The sequence below is a fragment of the Rattus norvegicus genome, chromosome 1 (genome assembly GCF_021556685.1).
Source record: "Rattus norvegicus strain SHRSP/BbbUtx chromosome 1, alternate assembly SHRSP_T2T, whole genome shotgun sequence".
NCBI classification, from domain to species: Eukaryota; Metazoa; Chordata; class Mammalia; order Rodentia; family Muridae; genus Rattus; species Rattus norvegicus.
Genome location: NC_141534.1, coordinates 61,257,762 through 61,280,155, shown reverse-complemented (window position 1 = coordinate 61,280,155; position 22,394 = coordinate 61,257,762). Strand labels below are relative to the sequence as shown.

At 45.0% G+C, this 22,394-nt stretch overlaps 1 pseudogene across 1 annotated transcript; it reads right to left on the bottom strand.

The window, feature by feature from the left end:
• Nucleotides 1-3,294: 3,294 nt before the first annotated feature.
• Nucleotides 3,295-11,612, bottom strand: LOC134485056 (sperm motility kinase Y-like; annotated as a pseudogene). The gene is made up of 7 exons (XR_015646161.1): nucleotides 11,007-11,612; nucleotides 8,347-9,939; nucleotides 6,670-7,638; nucleotides 6,114-6,208; nucleotides 4,373-4,506; nucleotides 4,180-4,256; nucleotides 3,295-3,423 (listed from the first exon to the last, which is right to left on the bottom strand). The product of XR_015646161.1 is annotated as a sperm motility kinase Y-like (transcript).
• Nucleotides 11,613-22,394: the final 10,782 nt, after the last annotated feature.

Sequence of the window (22,394 nt, the reverse complement as noted above, 5' to 3'; positions counted from 1 at the left end):
TGTGTAAAGCTACATCGAACAGGGTAGTTACTGAACATGTGGGTACATGGAGGAGGATACTGCACTGCACCCACCCACATTTCATATAAAACCAATCCTCATGCTCTGGTACTAATTGGTTCTTTTTATACTTTTCACCATTTTTGCTATTCACTGTACTGTTAAGGGTGAATTTTCATTGTTTCACTTCTGCAAAAAGACAGAGTTTAGCATTGGAGACTCCCTACAGCCTGGCTGGAAGGGAGGCCTACACCCATGTGTCCTTCTAGGAAAAAGCTCTTTCATAGGATGCCTCCCTGAGTCCCAGGATGTGTGGAGGGCTCTGTGCCCTACCCAGGGTTGACCTCAGTATATTAACGGGAGCAGAGGCTTCTCTCTGATAGAACAGTACCACCCTCCTGCAAGATGTCTATGATGGTTTGTATATGCTTAGCTCAGGGAGTGGCAATATTAGGAGGCGTGGTCTTGTTAAAGTAGGTGTGTCACTGTGGGCATGGGCTTTAAAACCCTTTTCCTATCCACATGCAAGCCAATCTTCCCCAAGCAGACTTCAGATGAATATGTAGACCTCTCACTTACTCTGGCACCATGACTGCCTGGATGCTGCCATGCTCCCAGCTTGATGATACTGGACTGAGTCTCTGAACCTGCAATCCTGTGTCCATTAAAGTTGTCCTCATAAGAGCTGCATCGGTCATGGTGTGTCTGTTCTCAGCAGTAAACCCCAAACTGAGACAATATCAATGTTCCCTGCTCCAGCTTCCTGGCTATAGAAGCTTCACACATGACCGGTATTCTCTTGGGATATGGGCCTAATACGCTCTAGGCTGTCTGCTTGATCTGAGAGTGGTAGGACATCCTGCTCCTAAGGGCATTGTTACTGTTCCCATGCAATACTGTGAAAACATCAGCAGGCTCATGCTTTCTTACCCCCCTGAACACAATGCTGCCTTTTCCAGGAGTGGATCCAACATATCTCAGAACCTCCTCAGGAACTATGTGTTTCCCAAGGATTACCTGCACTTGCTTACACACCCCTATTCTGTGTCCTGAAAACTTTTCAAAGCCCATTCATCTGAGACTGGTGAGTTCAGGACAGTAGTCCCAAGTGTCTTGTCCTACGCTGACAGTTCATTCTCATGAGGCATCACTTACCCTTGACAGAGGATTTTTCCAAGGGGCATTGGATGTGCAGGAGAATTGTGTGTGCTGACTCCTGTCAGATCAGCACAGGATACCATCAAGGCCCCATTTGCTCTTGATTTTGGAACTCATGGTCTTGGCACTGTCTTGTTATTTAGGTCCCTGTCAGTCCCTAATTGAATTTTAGCATGGGAACCCAGGGCAGTTGTCTTCAAAGATATTCCTAGTATGGGCCACATCTTCACCTTGCCAGACATAAAGCACAACAAAACACCAGGCAGGCAGAGAACCCTCAGGGGCTGGAACTGGAATGTTCAAACACTCTGGCTTGACCTTGGCCAGCACAGATTCAGAGAACATCTTCTATGTAGGAAGATCTCCTTCCTCCTCTCAGAGTTTAGGACATCTAGATGTAGGCTAAGGTGCTGGAACAATGTGAGCAGAGGCAGCTCTCTGGGCTTGTTCAGTGTCAAAGCCTCCCTGCCACCCCTGTATCACAGTCACAGCAGCCCATCTCATGAGAATTCTAGGGCTGCTGATATCCTGGATGAATAATCCATGTTCTGCTGCTAGTTTCTTTGCTTCCACATGGACAACTGAGAGAAGGGATTGATTAAGTGTAGGTGAGGAAGCCCTGCAAATATCTACTTGGTGTTAATAAAGAAAATGGGTTCTGACTGGCAAGATCTTTGAATTAGATTTTGAAAAATGCCACCTAGGAACAGTTACTAGGTACTCTCAGGAAGGCGCAGCATGGTGGGCACAATGGGACAGGATCCCTGAGGCTGGTGCAGTGGGCCAGGGTCTTTGGGGCACGTAAAACTGAGTAGGAAACGTGAGCCAGGAACAACCGGGCAGGGACCCTGGTCCAGTTACAACAGAGCAGGAATCCTGGGGGAGATGCAAGGGGGCATGAGTCCTGGGGAAGGGATCTTGTAGTTGTGGCCCTGTGGCATGTGCAACTGGCAGGGACCTGGGGCAGGTGCACTGTGACGTGCACCCAAGCTGGAATGTTCAGACAGGTGTGTGTTTGCTTCATGCAGCTGCTGTCTGAAGTAGAGAACACTGGCAACTGCCCCAGAGGGGATTTTGGGAACTCCTTCCAAGAATCCCTTAGCTCCTAACTGAGAAGCTATACATTCCACAGATGGACCTTTATTGAGATGAGCAGATTCTAAGGGAGCTGCCTTGAATGAACAGCCAAAGAAAGCAGAAATGAAGAACAAGAAATTGCAGCAGACATGTTCAGTGTGTTTTCGACCAGAAAAGTAGGACTGGAAGAAACTGATTAAGTCAAATCACTTCTCTGTCTATCCATCCATCCATCCATCCATCCATCCATCCATCCGTCCATCCATCCATCCATCCATCCACCCACCCACCCATCCATCCATCCATCCATCCATCCATCCATCCATCCATCCATCCATCCATTTCCCTGAGGTAAGTCAGCTTTTATTTCTGAGAAGGTCAAAGCAGCGCTCCCTTGTGGTGACAAGGAGGATTGCAGGCAGTGAGATTAGTGGGTATTTATTTATTTATTTATTTATTTATTTATTTATTTATTTATTTCATGATCTGCGATAGACTGCCACTTGTGGCCAGTCCCCATCTGCATCAGCTGTACCATAAACCCAGTCTCAGTGTGACACAGAAAAGGCCTAATTGGAAAGTATGTCCTCTCTCTAAGCGACACTGTATAATAACATACTCTGGACTGCAGGTCAGTCAAGGCCTGTGTTTAGGAGACTTGTGGACAGATGAATGTCTGTGAGTCTGGACTTAGACTCTGTGAGGGCTCAGGTCACCTGACTGTCCTGAAGCTTCCCACTGTGATTTATTTCCCTCCTACAGAGCCAGACACCTGAGCAACTGCATTTCCTGGTAATCCCCTTATCCTCTTAAACTGTGTAGTGTGTTCAATCTCAGGGAGGGCCTGGGAATCTGAGAGACACCACTGAGCCCTCTGGGCCTGGCTGACTCAACCTGAGGCTACTCTGTGTGTCTTCATTTTGCTCACCCTCAAGAGACCTCAAAAGTCAGCCGTGAGCTTGCTGAGAGGTCAGGAACCTCCATATTGGCCCAAGAGCAACTGTCCTCTTTTACAGGTTCATCCACAGAGCTTGTAATTCTGATTGGTGCAACAGTCAGGAAGAGTGAAAGATGTCATCTCCCAAGGACAAGTGCTGTGCTAGTGGACACTGAGGAACTTCAGAGATCAAACCCTTCCCCATTCTTCTCCAGCCTCTCTTGTTCTTCGTTGAGATGTTTCCTGAAGATCTAAAAGATCCAGGCAATCCATGACATGGGTTTGAACATAATCTCGACATTTTATTCATTGCCTGATAACTAAGACTAGGTAAAATTTATTTATTTATTCATTCATTCATTCATTCATTCAATCAATCATTCGTTATACATACGTACAAGGTAGATGTATTTAGAAAGACCAGAGAGGGCATCAGATGTCATTAGAGACATTTGTGAGCCTCCATGTGTTTGCTGGGATTTGAACTCAGGACCTCTGAAAGAGCAATCAGTGCTCTTAGCCACTTATCATTCTTTCCATTTTCCAGGCTAACTTTTTTACTTCCATTAATGTCTTCTTTATTCAGGTTACATCCTGATCCCAGTCACTCTCCCTTTTCCCTTCCCAGTCCCACCTTACAAATCCTTTCTACCATAATGCTCTCCCTTCTCTTTGGACAAGGGGAGACTCCCTGGGTACCACACCACCCCGGGACATCTAGTCCCAAGTGGCCCGAGCACATTCTGCCCCACAGATTTACAATCAGGTAGTCCGGGTATGGGGAACAGATCCAATGGCAGGCAACACAGACTGAGACAGTCCTGGATCTACTTGTCAGATGACCCACATGGAGACCAACTGCAGATAGCTAACCCGGCTCTGGGGTTGGTTGCACAGGCTCTAGCATACTCCATGGTCCAAGGTATCTGACGGTAGGGGACTTCTTGTAGTGTTTTAACCCAACCAGTTGCCTTGTCACTCTCCCCCCTCTCTTCCACAAGACTTACTGAGCTCCATCTGAGGATTGGCTGTGGCTTTCAGCCGCTGAGTGAAGCCTCTGGAGACAGGTGTGCTACGTTTCTGTCTGCAAGTAAATCAGAAAGAATATCATGAATAGCATCAGAGGTTTTGTCTGTCACATGAGACAGATCTCACTTTGTGTCAGTCATTGACTGGTTGGTCCCTCAATATCTGCTTTACCTTTATCCCTGCACACTTATTGGCAAGACAGATTTCGAGTTGAAGGTTTTGTGACTGTATTGATGTCTCCTTCCTCTTCTAGAAGTGTTTCTTGTTTCAGGAGGTGGCCATTTCGTTTTCATGCTCTGGTAAGCCTGCAAGGGAGGCGTTGTGTTGGGTACAGTAGTTAAAAGCAAGACCTGGGAAGAGGAACGGCAGAGTTGTGATCTAGGACTTCCTGCAGCAGCCAGCTCTGGGTCCTGGGAGCCTAGGCAGGCTTTGCAGTCATAGAGCTCCATCCACTGCCCAAGTCCCATCCTGACACCTTCTCCGTCTCTATTACAGACCATTGTAATGCAGGCATAGTCGCTCTGTCCTGGGCCCGATAGGCCATCCTACCCTGGAAGAACAGAGAGTTCAAGGACGGCCAAATTTCACTTAAGCAAACTTGTTCTCAGACTGTGTGGTTGCTCTGTCTTCACTCTCATAACACACTTTCCTCTACGTTGCCTTAGGCTGTATCCTCCAAGCATCCCACCATGCATCAGCTCCATATCCTGACGAACCTACCTTAGGGTCCCTGATAATTCCAGATACTTTAATGTTCTCCCAGGATGGACTGTGGGCTCTTGTGTGGCTCACATTGATCCTAGAAGTCCTTGGGAGCCTCCATGCCATGGCATAGGATGTCTCTGAATCCGCACTGGCCTGAGGGATTCCATCTGGCACAGGATTCTCTCCCTATTGTTGAATTTTGGCACTTATGTTTTTCAGGAATGGCTCTGCATGTGATCAACACACACTACCCTGGAAGACCAGAGAGTTCAAGGACGGCCAACTTTCACTTAAGCAAACTTTTTCACAGACTGTGTGGGTCCCATCAGCAGAGAGTAGCCTCCACATTGCAATGATGTGCAAACTTCTGCCTTTCAGCCATGATGGACTTTAGGATATACCATGAGGACCCTACACAAGCCACAGGTGGGTGATGTGTAAATTGGGCATGTTATTGGGTCAGGTCTTCAGTGCAGTGCCTTAAGCTGACAGCCTTTTGGGAGGGCATATGCGTCTCTATTAAATGAACCGGTTCCACTGTTGGCCTGCAGTCTGCTGTGTCTGCCGCTCATGCTCTCCTCCAAGTCTCTAACTGTCCCTAACTCTCCTTGACTGGCTGGTCAATCAGCCTTCATTCTAGTCTAGAGCCATTCTACAAACACAGATCCCAGACTGTCCTCTGCCGACGTTTATCAGGGCTGATGGTTTAGTGTCCTGGGTTCCCTATGGGGTTGCAAACTCAAGTTTCTTAGGTCCCTATGTGTCTGACAAAAAGCCTTTAGAACAAGGTAGATGTGAAGAAATCAGGAAATAAACTCCTGCAGTACTTGATGTCTACCACTGGAGGGCTCTACACTTTCCTGGTCCTGGTGTGCTACTCAGCAAACCCTCTCACTGGAAGGCTCTGTGCCTGAAGCAGAAAACCTCTGCTAAACACAATGTTACCAAGAAACTGGCTGTATCTTCATGGCAGCCTGTAGAAGATTCTCCACGACCCTGAGGACCCAATTGGGAAAACTTAGGTAGGCAGGTTGTGGGAGCCACCAGGGCTGTATGGAGACCTTACCCAGAATTTAATCTCCAGCTGTGCATTCCGATTAACATGACCCACACTCCTATGAAGGTCTCTGGGTGGCTCCTGATATGAGTTGGGGGAGGGGGGAGGACAAGGAAGCTGGGTCAAGACAGAAGCACTGTCCTTACTCACTGCGTCTGGGCTTGTTCCTGCCCTAACTGGGAAGAAGGAACCAAACACCCACTCCTCATGGGACTGTCCGTGATGAGGCCAGCTGAGGATCTGAACTGTCAGCAAGAAAGACAGGAGCTGTATGTACCACAAACCAGAGCACAGTGTCCCGCATTAGCCCATCTCTCAAATGATGCCATCTCCTCCCCAGAGTGGCTCCAGTCTGGGTTAGGAGTGGGTCATGTATTCCGAGCTCTCTGCTACTCCTGCAAACACAGCAATGGTGCCTTCTCATGCTCATCTATACTGAGCCTAGGGAGCAGCCAGAGGTCATACTCATGGGAATTCAGACTCAGTTCAATCTGCTATCCTGTAGCCCATGAGTCTGGACTCAACTTTACTGGTCAAGGCCAGTGGTTTTTTTCCTGGACAAGACTTTGAGAATGTTAGTGACACATTGTATGCCCTTGGCTGGCCTTCACTCTAATAGCCCTGAGTGACCCTTCCAGCCTGCACCCAGGGATTCAGATCAGCATTGGCCAGATCAGGCTCTTTGCTACCTGTTCCTATAGCTCACCTCCACTGTAGTTCATGTGTCCAGGCTGCTGCAGCTGCTCCAGAATCTACCAGATGTCTTCCCACAGAATCCTGTAGTCCCTGTGGGCTCATCCACAGACATCTCACACTCTCCCTGCTGGGAGTTAGGCTGGATGCCTGCTGTGTGGGAGCTGCCTTGGCTTGTGGAGCAGAGTCAGAAGCAGTGGAGGAGATGTTGTCTGCTGCTCTTAATGTCCTCAGTGCCCAGGGCTTGCCTGTGGTGTGGTTGTGGTCCAGCTCCAGTTAATCACTGATATAAATTCAGCCCGTAGAAGCTGCGTACCCCATGAGGCGCAGGGAGGACCATCACTGAGGGGGAACCATGCAATCCAGGACCCTGTTGGGATCAGGGAATATTCCAGGTCCCCTCTCACGCAGGATGCAAGGCTAGTAGCTCTATGTGCCCTGACACAGGGGCATGGGACCGTGACTCCCATGAAATGCTCCTTCATACCTATTACATCATCAGCTTTGAGAAGGTCTTCCTCAGTAAGAACATCCCACACTGCTTGCCTCTGCCATCTGGCTCTCTTTTCCAGGGCTGCATGCCCTCAGGAACATTGACTTGTATTCTATGAAAATTAATATTCTGTTAAATCATTTTGATAAACAGTTCTCAGCATGATATCTGTGTCCCGAAATAGTCATCAGCAATTCTCACGGGGACAGGGAATCAAAATCTTCTCCCTGCCCTTCATCCTCCTCTTTCTCCTCCTCTCCCTTCTCTTCCTCCTCCTCCTCTTCTTTCTCCTCCTCTCTTCATATTCCTCCTCCTCCTCCTCCTACCCTCCTCGTTCTCCTCCTCCTGCTGCTGCTGTGCCTAATGCTGCTTCTGCTATTGTTGCTACTCCTGTTGCTGCTGTAGTTTCTGCTGGTGTCTTTTCCATTGCCATGTGTCTGAAATCACCTACTGTTTTTACTGAGGACATGAAAGAATTTCCAGATGACACTGTGAAATAGACAAGACAATTTATTCCAAGCAAAAAAGACAGTGAGGTAGAATTCTTAGCTTACCATTTGGGGCTTTGATTTTCCTTACTATATTATAACTTCTTTTTTCTACTTCTCAGTTGAGGTCTTTGAAAGAAACCATTTAGACTACTACCTATAAAATTCAATAGATCACTAGGTCTTAGGAACAAAAAAAACCAGTATGCAAAACAATATGCATGCATGCAGGATTCTGACCATCAACTATAATCCACAAACTAGGTTGTTGATACTTATTCAATGACAAACCTTGTTAATTAGTTTTGAGGCTTAATGGAATGGGATGTTACATTTGAAAACATAAGACTGTGTTCTGCAGCACTTGTGATTGATGACCACATGTGAAAAGATCAGTAGCCCCTGGAGGAGTCCATGAGCCCATGAACCTCTAGTCCTCACCCTGTGGGAGCTATTGGCCTAAGGGGTAGCTGGAGTCCATCTGAAGGGTTGGGCCAACTAGAAAACTCTGTAGAGTGTTGAACTCATCAATCCTATTGTGTCCCTGCTGGGAAGAGGAGAAATCAAGAAGAGGGAGAAGGCTTGGTGTTGGGGAAACCTCATAAAGAACTTAGAGCAGATACAAGGTAAGAATTGTGGGGAAAATGGAAACCAGAGACAGAGGAAGACCAGCATAGAGCAAACTGAAAAGGACAAAGCACAAATTTACCTGGGCTATGCCTGCTGCTTGTTCTCTGGACTCTCCCTGTGGCTCATTTCTGGGGGGAGATTCTGTTCTGCCCCAGGCGAGGTTTCTTTCTCCTTGGCATGCAACAACACAGCTTTATCAGGGCATTTGCTATATTCCTGGTCCACCCCTTAAAACCTCTGTGCCGTACCCTGCTGGGGATAGGCTTATCCTCTAATGGGGCTCTGTGGGAGAGTGGGTTGTCTTCTTTGATTTCCTTATTGCTACTCTTCTCACTGAAGATTCTTGTTGTTTGAATGCATTGGACACTCACGGCACATTTGTGATAGAGGTCCTGTGTAGGTGTCATCGGTAGAGGCCTGAGACGACCAGCCACAGTGGATCTTTTGCCTCCTTTTGGATGAGCATTCTGGCCATAGTGAGATACGTGACCATGGGAGGATGACACCCGCAAGGTGCCAAGGACTGGCAGGCTTCCACTCCTCTTTGGTTCTAATCTAAAAGCAGCAGCAGGATCAAGGCTAGGGAATGGTGCTGCAAGGGAACTCACTTGCTGTGCCTGGGCTGTGCAGCCATCCCCCTGGAGAGCCTGCTTTTGTAGAAAGAAATAAGTTGCCATTTCCTCATTATATTTTCTTTGTTTTAAAGAGTGTTTTACTACAGAGGCTTGGAATCCAATGCTTTTCATGGCATCCAAAATGGCCAGGTCTGGTGTGAGGGGAAGCAGTTCTTCATAGGGACCTATCAATCCGTTCCAGTGTTCTTTTAACCAAGGGTGTTTCATCGCCTTTCTTGCTGTTAGTCTAAAGTTGGGATTTACCCTCAGTAATTTACTAAGGAGGTCCTCCAGCTCTTTTGAAACCCCACAGGGAGCAGGATATACCCCTGCCACTACTTGTCTTTGCAGTTCTTGGATGATCACTGAATCAAATGGGAGCTTTCCCACTACCATACAGTACAAGACCACTCCTATAATCCACATATCATTCTTCGGCCCGTCATACCGATGGCCAAGGAAAAGTTCAGGGGAACCAAAAGAGTACGTGCCGCAGTGGTGGTTTAGCAGTTTTCCAGGTTGAAATTGGGTGCTAAGCCCAAAGTCGATGACTTTGACCTTTTTGTTTTTATCAATCATTATATTGTCCAGTTTGAGGTCTCGGTGAACAATCCCCTTTCCATGGCAGTAGCTCACTGCTGACAATATCTGTTCAAATATTTGCCGGGCCTCATCCTCCTCTATGTGCCCTGACTCTCTGATGTACTGGTAGAGTTCTTGGCCTTCCACCAGCTCCATTATGAGGTATATTCTCGTTTCCTTTTCAATAACTTGTATGAGAGACACTATGTTGGGGTGGTTGATCTTTCTCATTATGTTTGCTTCCATCATGGCTGGCTGGAACCACTGCTTGTCCTTTCGCAGAACTTTGACAGCCACCGGGGTTCCTGTGAGCCGGTGGTGGGCCAGGAGGACTTTGGCGTTGCCCCCTTGCCCAATTGTCCCCAATACTTGGTATTGGGAATGGAAGTAACCCTCCTCAGAGATACTGGGCTCGGGTGTAGGGGTTGGTAACTCCTCCTCAGTCTCTGTAGGCATTTTATCAGTACTAATGCTACCTAAAAATAACAAAAATGGAATCAAATAATGAAAAAGATGGAGCAATATAGGAGCTAAAATTACACATGTGGTACCTAAAAGAAACAAACAAAAGAAAAAGAAAAAAAAACAAACAAAGACAAAGTAAAAACTAGACCAGAAAAATAGAGCAAAATTATGAAAAAGTTAAGGGGAAAATATGAAGAGTCATAAGTAAAAGCCACCCAAATAACCAACCCCAAAAGAGAAAGCCAAGAGCACACACATACTAAATGCAATGATGAAAATAAAAATCGTCATACTACAATAGGATTGGGCGGCCAAAGATGGTCAATACTACGAATAGATGTTCATTGAAGAAAAAAAAAAAAAAACAGATGAAAGAAATGAGAGGAGAAAGAATTAGTATAAGACAAAACAAACAAATATAAAAAGCCAACACTTAAGGGAAAACTCCATTGAATTTCAGGACCTAGTGATCCACAAAAATCCACAACTCTCCAGAGCAAAATACTGAAAATTAAAATTAACCAACCACAAGGAATAAGGCAGTTAAATATCAGTGAATAGTAAACCTTAAACAAAGGCCGAAGAGTCAAAGTGTCACAAAGGGCAAATTTGTATCAAGTCTAAGCCAATGATTGCTTGTACTCAATAAATAGAGAAACAGGAATAATGTAAAAGGATGAAACCGCAGGACATTGAAAATGGAGATAAAGTGAATCATCCGACTGCAGAACCGTAAATAATCAAAGCAGTAATATAGCATGTGATAACATAAAAACCACTAAAAAATGAAACCAGCAATCCATAATAAATAAATAAATAAATAAAACAAAAAACAAAACCCCAATAAGGAAATAGCCAGTGGCGTGGCAATATGTGACCTAATTCTTTCTCTTGAAGTCATCCAAAAATCAATCAATCAATCAAGAAATAGGCAGCCAGCCATCTCCATAGGCCTTTAAACTGATATTATGGGGTTGGCATACCAAATTCCTGGGAGCGACTGGTCAGCCAGCCCAGATACTTGGGCAGCTGCAGGCCAGTGAGAGAGCCTGTCTTGAAAATAAGGTTGAGAACCTACCTCAGGAACAGCAGCCGGGGTGACTTCTGGCCTCTACACTCTCTTGCACTGAGGTGCAGGTAATATAGATACAAGGGGCAAAAGGGGATGGGCACGTGCACACACAGACACACACACACACACACACACACACACACACACACGCACACACACACACACACGGGCACTCACACAGGCACAGGCACACACACAGGCACACACACAGAAATACACAGAAGTGAACTTATACTCACACAAACTCTTACAAACACCCAGATTCACACAAAACACGCATACTTACACACAAGCAAAGCTGGAAAAACACACGTCAGACAAATACACACATACACACAGGGATACACATACGCACAAGAAGACATACACACATACAAACACATACACACATACAAACCTGTAAACTCACACACTCCTACATATACTGACAAACACACAGGCAAAAGTGTACACGCACTCACACACAGGCCAATCTGTCAACACACACTCTCTTACACACACTGATACATACACATATACACAGTACAGTAAAATTCGATACAACCACACACAGCTCACTAGATACAACCAAGTCGCAGAGGGCTCCACTCCACATCTCCTCTCAAAGCACTCAAAGAATTCCAGGCCTGGCAACAGCTTAATATGTGTTTGCTGGGCCGCCTCACAATCGCTCCTCATGAGGTCACAATAGGACCTGTCAACATGGTTGGGAAGGACTCTGAGACCGTGGCTTCTATGGGCTATGGAAAGACTTTAGGCTGTTAGAAATAAAACCCTGTAAGATGTTTAGCTGTCCATAGTTCTCTGTTTTGAATGTTTACTCTGCATCCTGCTTTAAAGTCCTCATGTCTACACTCAGGGTGTCACGTTATCTTTGAATTCTGAAGAATTAGCCTCAAACTGATGGTATAGTTTTCTTTTTTTAAAGACAAAGCTGTTTCTAAACTGACCCATCAAGAGGACACTGTTTCATAAATCCTCAGAAAGGCTCTAGGTTATCATCAAACACCTGAGACAAAGCTGCAGGACTAGGCAGAGACTTGAGTTTGAATCCCCCAAACGCCTAATGGATGCATCAGCAAAGCTCATAAGCTTTCTCTGTGGAGAAGTTAACATGGACCAACAGATTAGAGGGCCAGAGCCCCAAACCATGCTGGGTGGACACTCTCCTCTGACATCCAACACAGAGATCTTTGTACAGAGATCAGGAGAAGGCTTCTCTGAATAGCTGTGCAGAGCACCTCAGGCTCAGGGACTCAGGACTGACACCCATAGAATGCTGTAGAGGAACCCTTTGTGATTCAAGGGCTCATCTGCCTGGGTCCCTGAGCCTCTAGAGATGATCCCAGGACTGGGCTGTCTCTGCTTATGGGCTCAGACAGGGAGGTGCCAGGGGGTTTGCCCTTGGCTCCTGGGAGTAGAGCAGTTTTTCTTTCCCTGTCCCTGCTTTTTGAACTTTTCTTTCCTTGGGAAAATGGAAGGACTGGAAGAAGTCTGGCTATGGAGAGTGAGGCTGGCTGGGAAACTGCTCGCTGTTCTCCATTGTCATCCTGCTGGGGGTTTGGAGTTGTTGGCAGGTTAGCCTCTCCACCATTCCAATCTGCTTCTCTCCATTTAATCCATGCATCTCTTTCTCTTCGCTTCGTGACATGGTTGCACAAGTCCTACCTGTAGCTGCCACTCCAGGGCATAAGTCCCTCAGTGAGTGAATTCCAGATGGTTCTGTCTAGAGAGAAATTGTACAGGGTCGTTGCTCAGTATGTAGGAACATGGAAGAGGATACTGCACTGCACCCAAACACATTTCATATAACATCAATCCACATACTCTGGTACTCATCGGTTCTATTTACACCTTTCGCGATTACTGCTATTCACTGTACTGTGAAGTGTGAATTTTTATTATGTTTCACTTCTGCAAAGGAAGAGACAGTGTTTAGCACTGGAGATTCCAAAGGCCAAGCTGGAAGGGAGGCCTTGACACACAGGTGTGCTCCTGGGAAATAGCTCTTTCATAAAACTCCCCGTTGAATCCCATGATGGGTGGATTGCTCTATGCCCTATCTAGGGTTGACCTCAGTGTGTGTGTGTGTGTGTGTGTATATATATATATATATATATATATATATATATATATATATATATATATTAACTTGAGTATTTTTATATACATTTCCAGTATTCCCTTTCCCAGTTTCCATGCAAACGTCCCCTTCCCTCCTCCCCATGCTCCCCCCCTTGTCGCCCTCCTCCCAACAATCTAGTTCACTGGGGGTTCAGTCTTAGCAGGACCCAGGGCTTCCCCTTCCAATGGTGCTCTTACTAGGATATTCATTTTCCATGTTCCCTTCCCCAGCTTCCAGACTTTAGATGACTGGATGCCCTGACTGATTTCTACACAGGATAAAAGTCGGCTACATTTGTGTTTGATTATTACAAGTGCCTCTGGAACTAAACTCAGATCATCAGCTATTCCTTTCACCTCTGAACCATCTCAAAAGCACACACTATATATTCTGTTCTGTCCTCAGTGTACCATGTATTGCTATAATCACCAGCATTGTTAAAGCAAGCCAAAGGAGATTTATGAAATCTTCAGATTTTGAAATTTACATTCACACATAGCTTGTGCTACACATCATTAATCCCCCTTTCATGAGAGAGAAGGTCTCTTTACTATCCAAACCACCCTTGTGCACAGGGTGAGTTTTAGGACAGCTTCAGTTTGTGGTAACACTCTGTCTCAAATTAAGCACACAACAGCAACAACCCAACCACACTCACACAGAAACACATGCATGGAACACACACACACACACACACACACACACACACACACACACACACAGAGCACTTTCCAGTTGCTACCCTACCCATTCCTCAAGTGAGCATTCAGTGTAACTGTACTTTAATCTCACCTACCTCAGTCCTTCCAGTCTGTAGGCTTCTCTTAAACCCTCAGGAATTGGCAGCTGACATCAGGCCGGTTTCTGCTTGCTGGTGGGGAAATTGGGTTGTGTTGCTTTGTTAATCTGTACTCCCTCAGCCAACTTCCCCAGGCCCTGAGAAGTTTCCATTAACCTCCTTCAGAGTACTTCAGTGTTTTTAAGTCATACTCAACAAAGTAAGAAACCATTTGGTTTGATTGCAGCATTTAGGATTGTGTTGAGTAGGTACCAGCAGAATGTACACTGTTTATGAAGTAGGTCTGTGAGTAAGGGCTAGGTGTAATTTTATCTGCTGAGTGAGTGAGTGTTTGCTCCATATCGTTACCCATTTTGGCTTCTGTGGTATTTTTATTCCTATAGACTAAACGGTTTGAGTTTGTGTTGGCTTCTTCGCTGATTTCAGTATCTAGCACCTCTGGACTTATCCTATAAGTATGACCAGATTAACAGGGCTGTTGATTTTCCATGGAGATGCTTGTTTACATTTTTACTTAATCCACATCTTATGTTCAAGAGGAGGGAGAGCAGCTTGCTGGCTTTGCAGCAACACACATTGACCCAGAGTGAAGGTTCTCTCTGTTACTGATTCGAATTCCTGAATCATCATGACATTTTGCATGAGCTATCCTCCACTGTCTCGGGCATTTGAGTACTCCTTTCCCAGTTCGTGACTCTGTTTGGGAAGACTCAGGAGGTGTGCCCTTGCTGGAGAAAGAATGCCAGTGGGGCTGGGCTTTGAGGTTTTAGTGCTCTGCACCACTCCCTGTGCACTCTCTGCTTTGTACTTGTGATTCCAGATGTGAGTCCTCTGCTTCCTGCTCCTTCCACTGTGCCCTGTCGCCATAGAACTTAACCTATGGTAACAGGTGGTCTGTGAAATAGGATCACTAATCGCCTACATGTTTTATATTTTGCTGTGCTCATGGCATTTCTGTCACAGAAATACAAAGGTAACTAATGCAGAAGGGGATGTAATAGGGCGGACTCTTGCTCTGTGATACCTGAACATGCCAGTTTGTGCTTGTTACTTGTTTTGGAAAATATGCAAGAATTCAGAACTTTGAACTAGAAGTGGCCCAGTGCTCTAAGAAGAGTTTAATGGGGTATACTGGCAGGAGCTTGGGAGTCAGGAGTGCCAAGACCTATCCAGAATGTGGAAGCCCAGGACAAGTGGATTCAGAAGGCAATAATATTTGTAACTAGCCTGGGATAATTTGTATGATGCTTTTACAAAAATGTGGCTTCCTTCAGCCCACATCCTAAAAACCTACCTGAGGCTAAATTAAAAAGTAATAAACAAATTTCTTCGATGAAAATTTGAAGAGAGCCCAGTATGGCCTCTGTTATACTGAGGTTATAGGACTTCAATGAAAAAGAGCAAATGGGGCAAATAGAAATGCAAAATGTATAGTTTACAGAGAAGAAGACACTGGGAAGATTAATCTTATAGCCAATGCCTAGGCCAGAAGAGAGCCTGCAATTACTTAGGACATTAGAACCTTAATAAGAGGCCATGTCCCCTCAGGTGATGACATCACTCAATTAACCTCGTAATCTGTGGTAGAAAGTGACTTACTTAGGGTTTTCCTGCTATTAACAGACACCATGACCAATGCAAATCTTATAAGAAGAACACTGATTTGGGTTTGGCTTACAAGTTCAGCAGTTTGGTTCATTATCATCAATGTGGGAGCATGGCAGCATCTAGGCAGACATGGTACAGGAGGAGCTGGGTGTTCTACATCATCATCTGAAGGCCGCTACTAGAAAACTGATTTTCATGCAGCTAGGACAAGGAACATCTACAGTGACACACTTCCTCAATCAAGGCTACACCTATCCAATGAGGGCTCATCTGGAAATATTCCCACTCCCTGGGCTGAGCATATTCAAATCAACACAGGAACATTAGGCATTTTCAGTTCCTGAAATCACCTGTGATCAGAAGCTGCTGCTACTGTGGGTCATGGGGCCCAGCGCTTTCCAGAAATCATGCATCTTCTCATGTACTCTCATCAGTCACTGGGAGTAAGGAAGCTCAGCAGAGGACTACTGTGTGGGCTGAGACAGCTGAGAAAGTCTGCTTGGGAAGGTGTGTCAATCTTCATCTCCACATGGAGATAGCATGGGGGTTACCTGACCTTACCTGACCAGTTTCCATGTTTGGTACCCCTGGATCATATTCATTGTCAGGTAGGAAAGTGTTATTTGGCACCCAATGTCATGCTGTGCTTATCATGTACCCAAAGTTGATAGATGACTTAAGAATGTAGGCTTGAAAGGTATCCAGTTTCTAATCTGGGAAGGAGAACAGCAGGCCTGAGAGGAACAGGCCTCATGTGCAGAGGGATGTACCATCTGTACATGGTTGGGAGAAGCTCAGAGAAGGTTAGTCAAAGCTGTCTATCCAGTAGAGGTTAGTTAACTGTGGAAACTATCACTAACAATAAAGGTAACTTTGAACTCTGAGGAAGAGAAGGTTTGTTGCCATTGTTTGTGGACCATGCTTCAGAGGTGATGAGACACAGAGAAGCTGTGTCTTGGGTTCATGCCAGGAAGCATGCTAGCTGAGCACTTCACATCTTAAGTTGTGTAGGTCGTCAGGGCCCTTACACAAAGGTGATCTAGTGACAGTTTCTTGCTTTGTTTGTAGCAATACATGAATTTAAATTTCCTACTTGTTCTTGTTCTTAAAAACTCACTGATTACTTTTAGCTGAGACTCCTGGGAGACTTTTCTCTCACATGCTGTAAGTTTTAAAGATTTGGTGATTAACATAAATAACTATTCATAGGTCAACACAGGGCCCACACTGACCTCACCTTGCTATCTGGAACAGTTACTCCTGAGCCAAGGGTCTCAAGGGTCTCTGCCTCAGAAAGAAATGTGGAAAAGTGATCTCATAATCTATTCACATTCCTTGTGTCATCCAGAACATCTGCTAGAATGAGAGGATCCTTCCCTGCTCAGGACAATGTAGATACTGCTTCCCCAGGAGGAAAGAAAGGGCCATGTCCTCCCTCCGTGGGACAGTCCCTGATGTTCACTGTAATGTCACCCAACAGTCCCACCTTGAATCTGCTGTTCCACTTGAGCACGGAGACTCCCTTTTATTCTGGGAGATAAATAGGAATCTCCAGCTAGGAACAGTGGTCTAAACATGAGGTTAAGTGAAGGCAGTGAGAATGATGTATACACACTAAGGGTTTCTGATTGAATGATTCTGAACTTAATGTACTTCCTACTAGAGTCATCTGTAAGTGACATGTAAGCTTTGTATTAAAATGTACCTTTAGGTCCAAGATTTCATGGTAGGACAATGCCCTACTTGCTTTTAAAGATATCCTAAAAACTGGATAGAAAAGAGAATATACAGAACAGAAAATGTTCCTAGGTGTACATGACTGGTTTACATGTGCAAGTCTCTGTGCTCAACGTGAAGAGCACACAATATGCCTTAGAAAATAGATGATAAGCACTCTCTTCTCTCTCTCTCTCTCTCTCTCTCTCTCTCTCTCTCTCTCTCTCTCTCACTCACTCTGTTTCTACCTCTCCCCCTCTCATGGGTGGTTGTGTCCGTGTCTGTGAGTGTGTGTGTGTGTGCATGTGTGTGTGTTTCTGTGTCTGTGTGTGTGTGTGTATGTGTGTGTGTGTGTGTGTGTGTGTATGTGTGTGTGTGAGAAACTGAAGGTGAGCTCAGGGTCTGCATGACCCAGTTGGAACTAGAATCCCATGTTGATTGACTCCCACCTTGACAAGTATCATGTTGTTGGGATGACCAGCATGTGACTATTGGGACAAGATAGAAGTATTTACAAAGCCAACAGTTTTGACCAATTTATGCGAATTAGGGCAGATTTGAGAGTACACTTAAGAGTTTTAAACTTTGTTTGAAAAAACAAAAAACAGTGTTCTTGGAATAGTTTCTTTGGAGTAGAGCGCATAAGGCCAAATTTTAACTGATTGTTGGTGAGCACCTGTGGGTTTCTGTGTTCCTTATGTAGTATCCCTTAGGTTTGGGTCAGACAATGTAAACCTTATCATTTCCACTGTTGTTAACATCTCAAATGATGTCCCACGTCCTAGGTGCCAATCCACAAATGCCCACTCCTACATCTTCTCCCTCCTCCCTCCATTTTGCCACTATGATGCTGCTCCTAAACTCACCCAACTTTTCGAAACCCACCACTCCAGCCTCCTCCTATGTTCGAGCATCACATCTCCACAGGACCAAGGGCCTTCCATCCCATTGGTTTCAAATAATGTCATCCTCTGATGTATATTGATTGGTGGTCTATTTTCTGGAAGCTCTGGGTCATCAGCCAGCATATATTGTTCTTCCTCTATTGCAGGACCTCCTCTGTCACAGGACATCCACTGTTTAAGCACCACCACTACCTCAGGAAGTCCACTGTCTGTGTGTCGACTCCACTGTTACAGGACCACAAGTGTCTCAGCACTTCAACTATCACAGCACTTCTATTGTTCAGGAGCTCAAGAGTCTCAGCATCTCAAGTGTCACAGGACCTCCTTTGCCCAAGAACTGGACTGTCCAAGCAATACTGCTATTGCGGGACCTCCACTGTCACAGGATTTCCACTGTAGGAGCACTACAACTGTCTCAGGACACCCACTGTCCTATAACCTCCACTATCCCAGGAATTCCACTGTCATAGCACCACCCGTAGCAACTAAAGTGTTTCAGGACATCAACTGAAGCAAGATCTCCCATGATCCTGCAACTTCACTGCCCCAGGATCTCTACAGTGACAGGAATACCCCTGTATCAGCAATTCCAATTTTGCAGGACCTCCACTGTAGCAGAACCTCAATTGTGCAGCAGCGCCCCTGTATGTAGATTGACCTCCACGATCTCAGTGCCTCCACTTTCAAAGGACCTTCACTGTCACAGAACCGGCGCTATTTCAGTGCCTCCACTGTCGCAGGACCTACCTCTTCACAGGATCTGTACTGTTGCAGCAACTGTAATTTCAATTTTTCAAAGTCATTGCTGGTTATTAGATTTCAGGCTGAATGAAATGAGATGTTACTTTTGAAAGCTTAAGAATTTGTTCTATACCTCTTGTGATAAATGCCGTGTGTGCTAGGACCAGTAAAGTATGGAAGACTTCTTCAGCTCATACCACTCTCCACCTCACTTTGTGGAAGCTGGTGTTTTTAGAGTGTGATAAACTTCAGGTGAATGGATGCATTCAGCTGCACCACGCTCTAGAGTGGGCTACACAGCAGTCATATTGAGTCCTTGCTGGGAAGAGAAGAAATCCAGAAGAGGGAGAAGGCTTGGGTTGGGGGAAGAATCATAAAATACTTAGAGGATATTAGAAGGTAAGAATTATGGGGAACTGGAAAACAGAGCCAAAGGAAGAATGAGCACAGAGCAAACTGGGAAGGACAAAGTACAAAGGCACTTGGGTTTTGCCATCTGCGTGTTCTCTGGACAATCTCCCTGGGCCACATTTCTGGGAGAAAACTCTTCCCCCACCCCCTTGTAAGGTTTCATTCTTGAAGGAAAGCAGCAACACAACTTCATCAGTGAATTTCCCCATTGGAATTGGTTCATCCTTTAATGCCTCTGGGAAATCCCGAGCTGGGGAATGTCCTGCTCTCTGCTGAGAGACAGCAGGAAAGTAGGTCGTCCTCTGTTTTCTCGTTGCTACAGCTCTTCTAAGTATGGCTGATTGTTGAGTGAAGACACAGGATACTTCTGGTGTGTATGTATGCTTTGTTCACTGTGGGTGTTGTTGGGAGTGTCCTGAAAAGAAGGGCATGCCCAATGGCACTTCTGCTTCCTCTTTGACTAGCCTTATGATCATAGGGAGACACTAGGCCATTGGAAGATGAGGACAGCAATGTGTCTAAGTTGTGTTCACTTCTATTCCTATTTAGTCCTAGAGGGAAATCAGCAAGGGTGTGAGGAATGCTGCTGTGCACTGACTGTGTGGTGTGAGGAATGCTGCTGTGCACTGACTGTGTGGTGTGAGGAATGCTGCTGTGCACTGACTGTGTGGTGTGAGGAATGCTGCTGTGCACTGACTGTGTGCTGTGAGGAATGCTGCTGTGCACTGACTGTGTGCTGTGAGGAATGCTGCTGTGCATTGACGCTGCCTTTTTTCTTTTCTCCCTACACCTGCATCCTTCTGGTGGCTCAGGTTGGACAACTAGGTGCCCATGACCAACTCCTCATTGTGGATGGATTTAGTCTGGTTGGACTTTCTCAGGAAAGGTATGACTAATTGGTTACTTTAAAGCTGATTGGTTAGTCTTACTGTATTGAAGTGATATTTTGCTTTTTATTTTGAAATTTGAATTCAAAAAGAAGTGCTGTAAAAGCTCTTTGTGTTTACTCATCCCCTGTATGCAGGAGACAGGTCTCTTAGGGCAGGTGAAATGTTGCCTGTACGTTCTTTAATTTGCATGAGTTCGCTGCAAGGAGTTGTTAATGTAAGGCGCACAACACATCATTCATCTAAAATGTGAGCCTCCTGATCCAATGTAAATGTTTGAGATTGAATATCTAATTCATAATTTAATTTCCAAAATTCTAGAGAAAGGTTTCAGATTTGATGCTAGGGATTTTATTTTTATCAATTCAAATCACCAGAATACTAATCATTAGTGGAAAGCAAAGGTGACAGTTCTATTAGAGTTAACTAATACTTCAGTGGTTCCAAAGGCTGTAGAGCTCTCACAGCATTACACAGCATTCTTGCAAGCAGGAGCAAAGACGTCCGAGATAAATGGGAGCTCATGGGTGGCTGTCAAACACAGCTATCTCAGAAGTTGTAAATTTAGTAAAGAGATTTATAAACTCTGTAAGGAAAGGAAGAAGCGTGTTGCTGTGCCCCCTGTGACTTAAGTGCTATAAGAACACTTGTGTCAGTTGAGTCTGCATCTCTTTCTCAGCGTAACAGATTTATTTAATTTTAATTCCTGAATTTTGCATCCTCACTCCTCAGTTGAGCTATGGGAGAAAGGCCTGTTTGCTTATTTTGTGTGAAAGGTGACTTTATGATTTCAACACATTTTCTTTTTCAGAATCTCTAATATGGTTTCAGAAGAACTTTCTGTTCCATAGAAATCTGTGCATCAGGGAAATAATCACAATTTTAAATAAAACGGAAGCATTTGAAACCCAAAAATTCTTTTTAATAAGAGCTGTACGATCAATTGTTGAAATACAACCATTAGTATTTTTTACGTTTATCAAGTTTCCTACTTGAAAGCATGTCTTTGTTTTTTCCTCTGTAAGAGAATAGAATGTCCCAGAGAGCTGATGAAGGATTTGCACACTTGTCTTGCCCAGGAAGTGCATTCTCCTTGTGTCTGCAGCACATAGGGAGCCTTTGATAGCATAAAAAGAAGCCTTTGATACCTCCCAAAGAAGAGCAGGTACCTGCTGTCCCTAGTGCATGGGAAGACAGATGCACTCAAGAACCTGCAAGCATCTGAAAACACTGCATGTGTGTTTGTGAGACCTGTAGTGAAGTAGACTTGGCCATCTCTGGACAGTGAGGTCAGATGTGAATAAGTGTTGCAAGAGCACATTGAATAGCATACACTACTGTTGGGAAATGTTTTCCTAAGGCCTGGACTCCCCAAACTACACACTGATAAGCCCATTGCCTTAAAGGTCTTCTGGTCATTCACGTTTCAAATGTAAGTGGCTGCTCAGTACTGATGGAAGGAAGGTATGTTTTATTATCATGGCACAGGATACACTGATCCGTTCCAGCAGGCTGAAGGGTCAGTGGGATGTTGTGTCCCCTCACCCTCATGACTACTGTGCTTTAGCACGGGGAGCAGGACAGTGTCCAAATCTCAGGGTTTGGGTGAAATGTAAGGATGGAGTTGGGAAGTTGCTGGTCAAAGGATGTAAAGTTCAGATGAACAGGGAATGACTTTGAGTACTGTTACCTGTAGCCTATGACACTCAGCAGTGTCCTATAAATAATGCAAAGGAACTTTAAGAAAGGGGAAGCATGTTTGAGGGTTTAAAAAGCTTGTGGGGAACTTTTTTGGAAGAACAGAACTTATATGTTGGAATTAGTGTTTGTATTTCTATATTTTAATTTATTTTTTTTAATCTGTAGAGACATCCCTTAGAAACTAGATTTGGTGCTGACCCAGGACCATGTCTTCTTGTGCTCCCTGTCCTGTGTGGGATTTGTGGCTCAGGCCTACTGTGGCCCCTGGTCTCTGTACCACTTCATTTTCTGCCAAATCCTACATGAGTCTTCCTTTGCCCATTCCCAGGTAATAAAGTGATTTCAGAAACAGTTATACTCATGAATTTATTATACAATTAAGCAGAATAGGGTGCTTGATTGACTTGGCAGAAGAAATTTCATCTCCTAAAGTGTCAGGTGATTTTGTTTGTATAAGAATTTTTTTCAACCTGTTCACTCACAGCGCTGGGAGGTAAGTGC